This window comes from Panthera tigris, chromosome B4 (genome assembly GCF_018350195.1).
Source record: "Panthera tigris isolate Pti1 chromosome B4, P.tigris_Pti1_mat1.1, whole genome shotgun sequence".
NCBI lineage: Eukaryota > Metazoa > Chordata > Mammalia > Carnivora > Felidae > Panthera > Panthera tigris.
The window spans coordinates 121,154,296-121,167,490 of record NC_056666.1 but is presented as its reverse complement, the minus strand read 5'-3'; the positions used below and the strand labels follow the sequence as shown (position 1 = coordinate 121,167,490).

Genomic DNA, 13,195 nt, shown 5'->3' with positions numbered 1-13,195 from the left:
TCCTGAATTGTGTTTACACTTTTTCATGAAGAAAACATTTTTTAAGTCTATGTAGCATTTCTTTCCTAAGAGGGGGACTTTTTGCAGGGACAGCATGGGGGGGTGGGAAGCAGGGAGTTAACAATGAGGGAGGATGTAGGAAAAATGACAATATCATCTTAGAACAGATCACCCCAATCTCTTGTGTTTGCCCAGGTTAAGGAGGCTTGCCTGAGTTGTTCTACTTCACAGGAAAATGACGATAAGTGGGAAAAAGTTATGTATCTCCATTTCCCCCCAAGCCTCTTACACTTGCCTGTGTAAGCCTTACACCCGAAGTTCAGAGAGAAAATATAAATTAAAAAAGAACTTACATCTGAACAAAGTTTTTTTCTTTTCTTCACCTGTACATTTTTTTTTTTTTTGAGATGAGAGAATTGATGAAGGAAAGAATTCCTTTTTCAACTCAGAGGCTCTATGTTTAGTCCAATAATAACTTCCATTGTCAAGTGTCGCTGCCCCAAAATGAACACAATCAATGAAAAGCAGTTGAAAAGAGTTGTCTTAAATGATTTCTATCTCTGAAGGTAAAGGGCACACATACAATGTTATCTATCCTGATTCGATCCCAGTATTTCCTCTAAAGGAGAAAGAGAGAGACTCAAAAGGGAGAGGAGTTGGCTCTCAGTAGCTTTCCTTTCAGCTGGAAAAGGAATTGGGCTGGTTGCTACTTCAGTTGGCCGCTTCTCCTGGGGTTTGTGGAGGGGTGGCCTTTACTGCAGTCCACTAGTGCCCCCTACTGTCCACTTCAGGAAACACACAGGGCAGCCTGAACTGCTAAACCTGGATAGGTCATCTAAACACCTTTTCAACGTTTCTGACAAAGAAATCCCAAAAACTTGAAACGGTGTGATTCCATCTTTAATTCACTGAGGGAAGTTTATAGTCAAGTTATATTACTTTAGAGACTTACAGAATGTTACGAAGGTGCTTTAGAAAATATTTAACTTTTTTTTCCCTAAGTGTATTAGCTCTGAGATATATTAGCAGTTATGTGAAACCAAAGGGGACTAGGCAATGCGAAGTTAAATAGCCATTAAGTAAACGTTAAATAGGCAGGTTCTTTCCTGCTGGACTACTCAGACCCTTTAATTATGGATTATGTATCTCCCAAGGAGAAATGCAATTTCCCATTAGCACTTGAAAATACAACTACTTTTTATTTGAATTTCTTGTAGGGCCAATATCCCAAGAAACACACTTGGGTAGTGGTGATCCAGTCTAAATGAATCATTCTGCAAATTTGGAAACTGAGCCCCAGGGAGGTGCCAGTGACTGGGTGGTTAACAGAGCCATCCTGAGGATCCGTTGGGAGGTTCTCAAGCTCCCAGAGGGGCTTCTTCCCTAGAGCACCCCTGTCAGAGTTGATCTTTAGCATTTCTGTTTTCATAAAGCATGTGTATTTGTGGAATGGGGAAGGGCACTGCCTTTAGCCAAGGATACTGGGAAAGTGAAGTAGGCTCCTTTCAAGTATACTCCAACTCTCGCTAGAGAATTTGTTTCTGGTATTTTCAATTCAATTTCTGTCTCTTGTGAAAAACTTTATTGTTTTGTAAAAACCCTATATTCAACAAATATTTATTTTATTTTATTTTTATTTTTTAATGTTTATTTTAAGAGAGAGAGAGAAAGAGCAAGCAGGGGAGGGGCAAAGAGAGACGGAGAGAGAATCCCAAGGAGGCTCTGCGATGGCAGCACAGAGCCCAACGTGGGGCTCAATCTCATGAATTGTAAGATCATGACCTGAGACGACACCAAGAGTAAGAAGCTTAACTGACTGAGCCACCCAGGTGCCCCTGTATTCAACAAATCTTTATTATGCACACAGCTCTGCGCTAGTTGGATGATACAAAGAAGAGCAACATGATACACCACGTTGGTTAAGAGCAAATGTTTGGAAGTCAAGTTCCGGTTCTGCCATATTCTGGCTGTGTGTATTTGGACAAGTTACTTATTATCTTTTATAGTCAAGATATGGAAACAATCTAAGTGTGCATCAACAGATGAATGGACTAAGAACCTGCCATATAGGGCATCTGGGTGGCTCAGTCGGTTGAGCCTCTGATTTTGGCTCTGGTCATGATCTCACAGTTGGTGAGTTCGAGCCCTGCATCAGGCTCCCCACTGACAGTGCAGAGCCTGCTTGGGATGCTCTCTGTCTACTTCTCAAAATAAATTTTAAAACTTAAAAAAAAATTTTGAAAAAGAAACCGCCATGTATTTGTATATATAAATACTGTGAGATATATATAATGGAATATTGTCCAGCCTTTCAAAAAGACATGTTGACATTTGCAACAACGTGGCTGAACCCAGAAGACATTATGCTAAGTGCAATAAGCCAGACACAGAAAGAAAAAAGCTGAATGATGTCACTTATTAAAAAATTGAATATATAGAAGCAAAGAATAGAATGGTGGTTACCAGGGACAGGAGGTGGAGGAAATAAGATGTTGGTCAAATGGTACAAATTTTCAGTTATGTAAGATGAATAAGTGTAGAAACCTAATGTACACCATGGTGACTATATTTAATAATACTGTAACAAATATTATAAACTTGCTAACAGAGTAGATTTCAGATGCTCTCCTCACAACAACAAAATGTAACCATGAAAGGAAAAGATATGTTAATTAGCTTGAAGGCAGTAACCATTTCATTATATGTGTGTGTGTGTTTGTATCAAATAATCATGTTGTACACTGTAAATATATACAATTTTTATTTAAAAATCAATTTAACATATACTAATTTGGATGTAAATTAAAAAATAAAATAATAAAAACTAAATAAATAAAATAAAAAACCAATTTAATAAATAAATATAACACTTAGACTCCCCACCTATAAAATGCAGTTATCTTCACAGGATTGAGGGTATTATATACTAATACTTTCACAGGATTGTTTTGAGGACTGAATTAGAAAATACATGTAAAATGGTTAGCACAATGCCAGTACATATAAGCGTTCAATAAATATTTGCTGTTATATTGGAGCAAGAAAGAAAACAAGCACGTCCAAAACAGATGAACATATGGGGAGAGAGAGAAGAAAGGGAAACAAACCACAAGTGACTGTAGTGATAGAGAACAAACTGAGGGTTGATGGAGGGAGGTGGGTGGGAGATGGGCTAGATGGGTGATGGGTATTAAGAAGGGCACTTGTTGTGATGAGCACTGGGTATTATATGTAAATGATGAATTACTGAATTCTACTCCTGAAACCAATATTGCACTGTATAGTAACTAAAATATAAATTTACAAAGGTACATCCCAAAACCTCAAATAACAATATAAGGGGATGGATCAGAGATAGCAACTAGGTTTCATGCTGCTTACAAACCACACTGAGCTTGTACTGTCTGCCTCAAGTTCTATGTTGATAATTCTGATGTTCCTACCAGCCTTAGAGGGAAGGAGCACCCATATCAATTAGTGATGTTTTTCATGAGTAGGGGAGTGTGGATATGAGGTTATATGGTACATGCCATTCTTAGGATGAATAAAATGTCACATGTGGCAGATTAGATAGAACAGTCATTTCTGGAGGAGATAGGACAGAGGCACTTGGGGGATGGGTTTGATATGAATGAAAGGACAGGAAGTAAGGCAGGAAGAGGTATCTGGCACCAGGAGTTTTCCGAGAAAATGTTAAGGATAAAACCCACATGGCCATTTGTGTGGCGGTAAGCAGACCAGCCTGTCTAGAGAAAGGTTTGATGCTAAAGATGAGCTCTATAAATATGGTGACCAGAGCTGCTGAGCTGGTGACCCAACATCAAGCAAGCTGTCCCTTTGTTCCCATAAATTCCCTCATATGCCCTGGGCCATGTGCCTGAATCTGAAGTCCAGAAAATGTGGACGCCAGTAAGTTTCTAGTACCATCTTGTCTACCATGGAGCTATTCAAAGGCTGTTTCCCTTTGCTCGTGAAGACCATCCTTTCATGTTGAGTTCATGGCTGCCGTTCAAAACCCGTCACTCTATGTGCACTTTAGAAAGTTGTTACAAATGTCTTCCATCATGCACAGATGGCAGTGCAGCCCCAAACATCTTAGATTCTCAACAAATGCACTCACGGATTAAATTGTCATTGAAAATGAAAAACGAAGAAGCAACTCACCAGAAACTAGCTGCCATGTATATAGCATGTGCCTCCTCTATATTCAGAACTGAGCTATCTCTGGGGGCGGTTGGTAGAAGGAGGGGTATCAAAGAGATATGTATTAAAGCCACAAATAAGGATGGGAAGTTTTGAAAAATGCCTGCTTGTAAAACATCATAATTTGGCCTAATGAGGTTGTATTCATCCATTCTTCTTTATGGAGTGTCTACCACAAAGCAGGGACTTCTGTATTAGTTAGGACTTATGTGGTTACCAGTGACAGAGAGACCTAACTCAAACTCATTTAAGCAAAAGAGGGGGTTATTATAAGGGATAATGTGATCTCTGTGAAACCCAGAGACAGGAATGTGCCTGAGGCATGGGAACAACTGAAACCAGGAACTCAAAACCGTCAGGTTTCCTTTTTATTCTTCTTGTCTCTGTCTGTCCATTCACTCTCTTCATTAGTTTCATTCTTCATCCAAGCTAATGATCAGCTTTCTTCATGGGGTGAAAAACATGGGGGCAAAGAGCTCGCCAACAAACAGTACGTTTCATAGCTTTGGTCATCAGGAAAAGGGGGAAAAAAAAGCTATCTTAACATTCTTCATGGTTCCAAGTTGAAAAATTCTAGGGAAGGACTCACTGAAGCAGTTGGAGTCAGGTAAACTCCACGGGGTCATGAAACAACATAGCAGATCCTGTGGGAACCACAAAGATGGGGATAAGGGAGAGGAAACTTCTGGAAGAAAGGGGGTGGGGTGAGGTGCTGGGCAAACAAAACAAGAAATGCCTGTTACATCTTCCCTTATTGATTGCCAACTCAACTTAGCTGTCAATCAATTCCATTCATTTAATAAGTACCTATTTACTCACTTACTGAGTATCTGCTACCTGCCAGGTGCTGTGCTAGATTTAGGGATGAAAAGATGACGATGGTATCTCTTAAGAGTCTTAGGCATTCAGAAATACAAAAATACAAAATAATTATTATATATATATATATATATATATATATATATATATATATATATTTGGTTTAGGACCTTTAGGAACTTACCATATAACTGGGGAGAGAAAACTGTGTATTTGTAGAACAACCAAGTGTCAAGCTACGTGTTATGGATGATGAGGATAAAAGAAGGTAAGTGGGATCAGTGAGCCTGGAACCAGGGGAAGCATGTTGGAGGGGGTGATACTTCTGCAGGGTCTTTAGAGGGTGAGGAAGTTTTTGTTTATGACTACATGTGTTTCAAGTGCAGGATTTTCACAACATCACACTAAGTCAGGCCCTCTGCTCATGGCTCTCTGCATCTGGAGGCCTTTTGGAATGCAGCCGTCAGCCAGTGGCCCCGTTCCTTTCTCAGAGACAGGACTACCACCCACAGCTCTTCTGATAGCCTTGTTTTTTATTGCCATGGCTCATTGGATCAAAGCCTCTGAGTTTGATGTAAGTTCAGAATAATTCAAGGATTAACTCATCTTTCTGTGCTTGGGGAGCTACACAAGCAACATCTGGTACAGCCTGCAGAGGGATTCTTCACCCAAAGAGTTTCAAATTTCAACATGTGAGCCATCCTGCTGAATAACATCATCGACGGGAAACAGCACTCAGAGCCCTCATCTTGTAACAAGAGCTCTGTGTAACACCCCGTGGTCATGTTTTGCACACAACTATAATAAATGATGCAAATTGTAACAGGTTCTTTATCATCTTGTTTCTTGCAAAAGGACTGAATTCCACATTGATGGGGTTAAAATTCCCTTGTGGATTTTCTCTGGGACCATTCCATAGCCCGTGCTAGCACCATTAATAACACCCTTCCTGTGCGTGGACCAGCCCATAGGCTCACATTTTAATGTTGTCACAGAGAATCTCTTGGCCATTCCTTTTGTCAAATCCCATCTGTCACCTCTCTGTCTTCCCAGGTCCTCTGGAAAATCTGTGGTTAGGACCATCCCCTGCCCCTTGGTAAATCCTGGTTTGGTAAAGCCCTTACTGTATCCCCCCATGGGTTAGTTCCACTACTCTCGGAGTTGTCTTCAAGTCACGATTTTGCCATGTTCTTAAAGGTGACACACTATAGCTTATTTATTTTTGAGGGGGGGTAGGGGCAGAGAGAGGGAGTGAGAGAATCCCAAGCAGGCTCTGCACTGTCAGCATAGAGCCTGAAGCAGGGCTCGAACTCATAAACTGTGAGATCATGACTTAAGCTGAAATCAAGAGTTGGATGCTTAACCAACTGAGCCACCCAGACACCCCAGCTTACACACTGTAATAACTAATAATTGGGTGTTTTGTGTCAAGAATGTATTATAGAGGTACTGTTATCTTTACCCGTAACTCACCGGAAAGGAAAAGGAGGCTCAGTGTTTGAGTTGCCCAAGCATAAGATATGAATCCACGTCTGTCTCATTTCCAAGACTGTGTTCTTTTTAAGGGATAAATATAGGGACCCAAGAATATGGTCATGGGAGTGTCACATGGGAATCCCTGCTTCCAAGTTTTGGAGGGAGAAGGGAAGAAGAAAATGCAAAGAATATGTCTCTGAATTCAGAGGAGGAGAATTTTGAGACATGGTAAACTGTGTCTAAAGCCAGGACAGGTTGGGGAATATTGAGACATGAGAAAAGTTATTGGCAAATGTTTTCAAGAAAAGCTGGAGTAGAGTAATGGACCTGGAAGAGGTCAGATAGTGAGTGGAATGGTACAAACTCTGCCAACAAAAGGAAAGAGCCACTAGGCAGATGATAAAGTGAAAGGCTGGTCCCCATCTACTAACCTTGAAACTGTGGGGATGGGGACCAGGAGTTGTTTTAACAAACCCTCCAGGTGATCCCGATGCACACTCAAGTTTGTGACCCGCTTCTATTGCAGAGTTTCTCAGCCTTGGCTGCACACTGGAATCACCTGGATTCCCTCCGAGTGATTCTAACATGCAGCCAGAGTAGAAAACCACCTCCTCAGTCAAACGGGGAGGAAGGAATGATTCTAGCTGCACTGCAGAGTTCTGGCTATCCCAGGCCCTGTGCTAAGGATGGGCCCAAAGATAAGCCAACAAGCGCCCAGTGCTTTACAGGTCTTGCTCCGATGAATCCTCATGACAAGTCTATGAGGCAGGTACCATCATCCGTCCCATTTTATAGATGAACATGTTGAGTTTCCAAGAAGTTACCTGACTTGCCAAGATCTGGCAAGGCTGGAACTTGAAATTAAGCCTCCTTTGACTCCAAAGTACTCATTTTTTTAAAAATTGTGGTAAAATATACATAACACAAAAATCACCACTTTTGGATTTAAATAAATAAAAGAAAAACTATAGAGAACAAACTGAGGGTTGATGGAGAGGAGGTGGGTAGAGGGATGGGCTAGATGGGTGATGGGTACTCTGGAGGGCATTTGTTGTGATGAGCACTGGGTATTGTATGTGATGAGTCACTAAATTCTTCTCCCGAAACCAATACCACACTGCATGTTAACTAACTTAAATTTAAGTAAAACTTTGGAAGAAAAAAAAAATCACCACTTTCACCATTTGTAGGTGTATCATTCAGTGGCATTAAAGTATATTCACAATGTTGTGCAACTATCACCACTATCCATTTCCAGAACTTTTTTATCACTTCAAACAGAAACTCCCTACCCATTAAACAGTAACTCCCTATTCTCCTCTCCCTCCAGGCCTGGTAACCTCTATCCTGCTGTCTCTCTGAATCAAAGTATTTCTTCTAAATCACTGTTTCCAGATGGGCTCAAAGAAGAAATGGAGGTGCTAAAATTGATCACTTTTTCCCTTGAATAAGGGTATCTCTGAGTTAGCTGGGCTCCCATTTGCAACCTGTGTTTCCCAAACACTGAAAAATCTGTGACTCCCCCCAAACAGTATATTCTCTCTTCCTCTCTGTGCCACAGCATAGGCGAATCCCTCCACTCTGTGTCTTTTCTCACCTTGCCTCCATTTAGCAAACTGGCTCCTCCTCCAGGTCCCCCTCCAGGCGTGATTATCCCTGGGGATCTGAACCGGGCGCCTCAACTGGTCGCACAGACCAGGCTTTGCAAACCGGCGTGCGCTCCAGTCATGTTGGCATTTTGTTAAAATGCAGATTTGGACTTAGTGGGTCTGGGGCAGGACCCTAAAATTCTGCATTGCTATCAAGCTTCCAGGTGATGTTCATGCTGCTGGTCCCCGAACCGCACTTAGAGCAACGAGATCAAAGAGTGTAGTGCTTCTCCATAGTACGTTTTACAGTAGCTAGTATTCCCTTGGCTGTTTCTCCATTCCACTGTAAATACCTTGGGGCCAGAGCCCATCTTATTTATTGTCATATTCCGTAGCCTAGCATTGTGCCAACCCAGAGTAACTCTCAATAAATGTCGACAAATGAATAAGTTAATGAGCTCACAGCCTGGAAAAATAAAAAGGAACCAGATCTGTAAAGAACCTCACAGACCATACTAGGGGATTTATGGGGAGTCACTAAAGGATTTCAAGAGGGTTATATATATCATATGCGTATGTGCAATGTGTTATAAAGGACCAAGACTGAGATCAATGAAACAATAGTGAGCTACTGTACTAGTCTAAGCAAATGATTATGAAGGCCTGCACCAAGGTAGTGATGGTGGAAATAGGAGAAAGAGAATTCAAGACCATAGAGATGGGTTGATCAGACATTCCAATTGCTTCAGACAGATCCGGTTTATTCTAGGTACAATTGCCAATAGTGTCCCTTTCATTCCCCCAAAATACCCTGGTTTGCCTAAACCATCTGTTCACCCTGTACATAGGAGATAAACTTATTAGAATATGAGGTGGGGTAGGGAACAGAGTAAGAAGTCTAGGATACGGTTCTCAAGTTTCTGCCCTGGGTGACCCAGTGGACGTTAACACCATTTACTAAGCTAGGCAGCCAGAAGGAGAAGCAGTGAGAGAAGTTTCTTCTTAAAATATAAATAGTTAAGTCATATAGCAAGTCACTGAAAAGTGTTAAGTAAATTGCAGTAATTTACTAGCATGAAAAAATTACAAAGGAGGCATACAAATGGTTGGAGTTTTGGAGAATACCGATCAAAGGGATCGCCAAACTGAGAACGACATTTCTTCCTGAAGCTCTGAATAGAGTTAGTCTCAGAGCAATTTGTTAGGAAACCTGCCCTAATCTGCCACTCAGACCAACTGCAGATGGGAAGTCAAAATGGCCAATTAATTCTGGGTTTTGTTTCTCTGCATTTGCTTCCCTTCAAGCCACCTATGTGTCTACTCCCAACAGCCAACAATCTTCAGGATGCCCTGGATCACATTTGAGCATGGTCATTTAGAGTCCAGATAATGATGTACGACGCTAAGGTTTAACTAACTGAGTCAGAACAACACATCTCCTGAACACGAAAATGTTCTCTCTCATTTATAGGCCACGTGACCCACGATCCTTACTAACCTCTGTCCACACTTGCCAACACCTCAGCTTTTTCCCCTCTCCCCCAACATGTCAACAACTAGGTAATTATTTAATAAACCTCAGAACATACCTTTTCTTCTCTTGGCCAGAGAAACCCGGGATTTTCCCGGTTTCAACTTCAAGGTGGCTCTTAAGGGTTCCAAGTGCAGTCAAGCGGAAGAGTAAATTCACCCACGAGAGCCTTTTGAGGGAACTTTCAAACAAAACTGTGACTTTTCAAGTATTAAGAGGAAATGACAGACTGAAGTAAGCTCAGGATTCATTTTAGTACACGTGTTAAAGGTTATGTTAGCAGCTGTCAAATTGCTGGCCAGCTCTAAATACATCACTCTTCGCCTTAAATCAGATGTCTTGGGTGGTACCAGGAACCTGCTCCTCCGGGCTGACCCTGAGCAAAAGGATCACTCACGAAGGTGAAGTCTGTCTTCCAGGCATTCTTATCACTGGTGCCAATATCATTCTGATGGGCAAGAGACCTGGAACCCAGGACCCCAAGTCCTGAGACCGTTATGGTTTCCTGCTGCTGTTAGAGACTCAGAGAACTCTGACGCTGTGGGGGGAGCTGTGCATGTGGTGGGGGGTGGGGGAGCTCTGTACTTTCCACCCAGCTTTCCTGCGAACCTAAACCACTTTAAAAAGTAAAGCGTGTAAATATTTTAAATGGCATAAAAGGGGGTTGCTTGGGTGGCTCGGCTGGTTAAGCATCTGACTCTTAGTTTCAGCTCAGAACATGATCTCACGGTTCAGAGGATCCAGCTCCGTGTTGGGTTCCACGCTGACAGCACGCAGCCTGCTTGGGATTCTGTCTCTCTCCCTCTATCTCTCCTTCACTCTCTCTCTCTCCCTGCCCCTTCTCCACCCACACGCTCTCTCTCTCTCTGTCTCTCTCTCTGTCTCTCTCTCTCAAAATAAATAAACATTTAACAAATAGCTTAAAAGGTACATTTAGGAAAAATTAAAACCTATTATTTCTAAATAAGTTTTTTTTTCAGTTTCTCAAAGCTGGAGTTTCCTCTCTCTCTTTGTGGCTCCTGCATTGCTGTATCCCCCACCCACTCGGGCCATTCCACAATGACCACCAAGCCAAGGGGTCAGGGAGGGCCAAAGGATCTGTGAATTCTGCCTGGTGTTCGGTCATGAGTCTGTCTGCCAGAGAGGGGAAAAGGGATATTGTGATTGATGACTGAGGTCTATAAAAGCAAAGTATTCTCAGAAGAAAGTGTAAGTGAATAGTAGCCCTTCAAAGAGATGCCAGAAAGTGGGTAGAAAAGGCACAAGATTAGAAGAGGCAATGACAAAAGTGCAAGATCACAATGAAAACCCCAAGTGAGATGGAGACACTTTTGACCATGAAAACGAGAAGAGTTGGAGCCTTCGGGGAGGAGAGAGAAGAGAGTCCTGCTGTCCACAGAGAGGGGAGCAAACAGCCTTGCCCTGCCTGCCTTAGGTGCTTAAATAAAAAGGGGGAACAAAGAGGGAGAGTGTTTGTAGAAGAACAGTGACACGGTCAGCCTGCCTCTGTCCCACACCATCCACCCCAGAATCCACGTCTGTGCCTGTCGATGAATGACTGACTCACCCCTGCAAAGGTGAACTTACAATCAGCATCCTCAGTTTAGAAGGAAGGGTAAAATAGTTGGAAAGATTTCCCAACAAAAAAAATGATCAAGTAAAAAGGTTCTAAAGGCAAGATGACTATATTTGCCAAATTACAAACGCAGTTCCCATTTGTCCCAGCAGTCCCACTTATGGGAATTTCTCCCACAGATTTCCTCGCACATGCATGAAATGATGTATGTACAAGGTCATGCAGGAGTCTGGGAACCACACGATAGCTCATCAAACAGGGGACTTGTTAAATAAATGATGGCACAGCCACATAATGGAATACAATGCAGGTGTAACACAGAACCAACTAAAAAAATAAGGAAGCTCTCTGTATTGATAAGGAAGCATCTCCAAGGCCCATTGCTTAGTCAAAAAAAGGAAGGCTCAAAGCTGTTGGTACAGTATGCTACATTGGGGGCAGAAGTTAAAAGGGAAACATTTTAAAAAGTGTTTCTGCTTGTATTTTCATAAAAAGTGGCTATCTGCACAAAGAGAGGTGTATTGAGTAAGTGTGGATAAAGGAAGAGTACAAAGGCTTTTCACAGAATACCTTTTTATTTTGTTTTGATTTTTGAATCCCCTGAATACTATTACTGATTCAAAAATTTTTAAATAACAAATGGTTCAGGAAGTAAGGGCTGGGAATGGGAGCAGCTGAATCCCCACTTATCTAGAAATTATCTTTCCACCCCAGGATGGTAAGGCCTGTCAGTCAGGGCTCTTACAGGGCTATGCATCAGAAATCCTTATCAAGTTTATCGAAGTTCAAAAGACTCTGTCAACTCTTGTAACCGAAGAGTTCAGAGGCAGAGCTGGCTTCGGGGACAGTGGGGCACAGAGCACTCCTCACTGCCGAGGGACTAACTGTGGGCTTACTACGTGTCTGATGGCACCCTGGCTCAATTTTCAGAGCAGATGGTTGGTACCTCGTTCAGCATTTTCTGGGCATCGATTTTGGAAGTCACCGCCACCCCCCAGTACGGGTCTGGCATCCTGCTGCCCTTCGCTTTAGAAGATGAGTCTCCTGGGGGTGACCAAGGAGAGCCAGAAGCTTCTCCTCCAGGGCTTGAGGCTGTGGTTGCTCTCTTATGCAACAGACAGGACGCAAATGCATGACATTCCGGCCTTGAGAATGCCGGGCGTTCAGAGCCAGACCAAGAATATGTGTGTGGGGAGACGGCTGGGCTTACTGACTTGCCAGAATCAGGGAGTGGGAGAGAATGGGATGCCACTTATCTCCCTCCCGCTCCCCCTTCCTCATTCCAGGGCCCAAACACCACACCAGCATGTCTCCAACTGAGCGAAAGAATGAGAACATGGGACAATGCCACATGCAAGGGATGTTAGGAAACCCAAACACGGCACAACACTGATGTACTTAATTTGGTTTGTGAAATGCAATTTCTGTGGAATCCTCCGTTAGTGTTTAAAAAAAAAAAAAAAAAAAAAAAAAAAAAAGGAAGAAAGAAAAAGACCCACTTGATCAGAAATCAGGAAAACAAGGGTCCCAGACCAGGATCTGTTGCCATCCCACCATAGAACCTCTTGCATATCAATGAGCTTCTCTTTGCCTTAGTTTCCTCTTCTGAGAAATGTGATAATTGACTGCCTGACCAGACACATGGGGGTGAAATAAAAACACAAAAAGCTTGAAAATATATAACTTTGAAGTTAACTGAAAGCCTGTTTATTACCTAAGTGGCTGATGTTTACTTTTTTTTTTAACCTGAAAAGGTTGTCAGTGAGTATAATTTGCTTTACTTGGAAACAAGTTGTCGTGTGGTACCACCCAAGACATCTGGTGTGGGGTTTTGGGGGAAAGCTTTAATTCCATGACGGAATCTACTGCTTTGTGTCTGTCCCAGATCCATTTCCCGTTCCTTTCTTCTGAAAAACAACTTTCACCCACCATCAGCCCAGCATCTCAGACAGAGTTGACCTGTCCGGAGGTGGACAGGTGACTCAAGGCTGACTAATCAGA

At 42.3% G+C, this 13,195-nt stretch overlaps 1 protein-coding gene across 4 annotated transcripts in view; it reads right to left on the bottom strand.

Annotated features, from left to right (window-relative positions):
* DRAM1 (DNA damage regulated autophagy modulator 1) overlaps window positions 1-13,195 on the bottom strand; it is a 65,857-nt gene that overhangs the window by 13,959 nt on the left and 38,703 nt on the right. Inside the window, exon 8 of one of the 4 annotated variants that reach the window (XM_042993028.1) lies at window positions 4,559-4,847. The exons of the other annotated variants lie outside the window; for them this stretch is intronic. The gene's annotated coding sequence lies outside the window, so the exon portion shown is untranslated. Of the gene's footprint in view, window positions 1-4,558; window positions 4,848-13,195 lie in introns of those variants that run through there. 4 annotated transcript variants of the gene reach the window in all.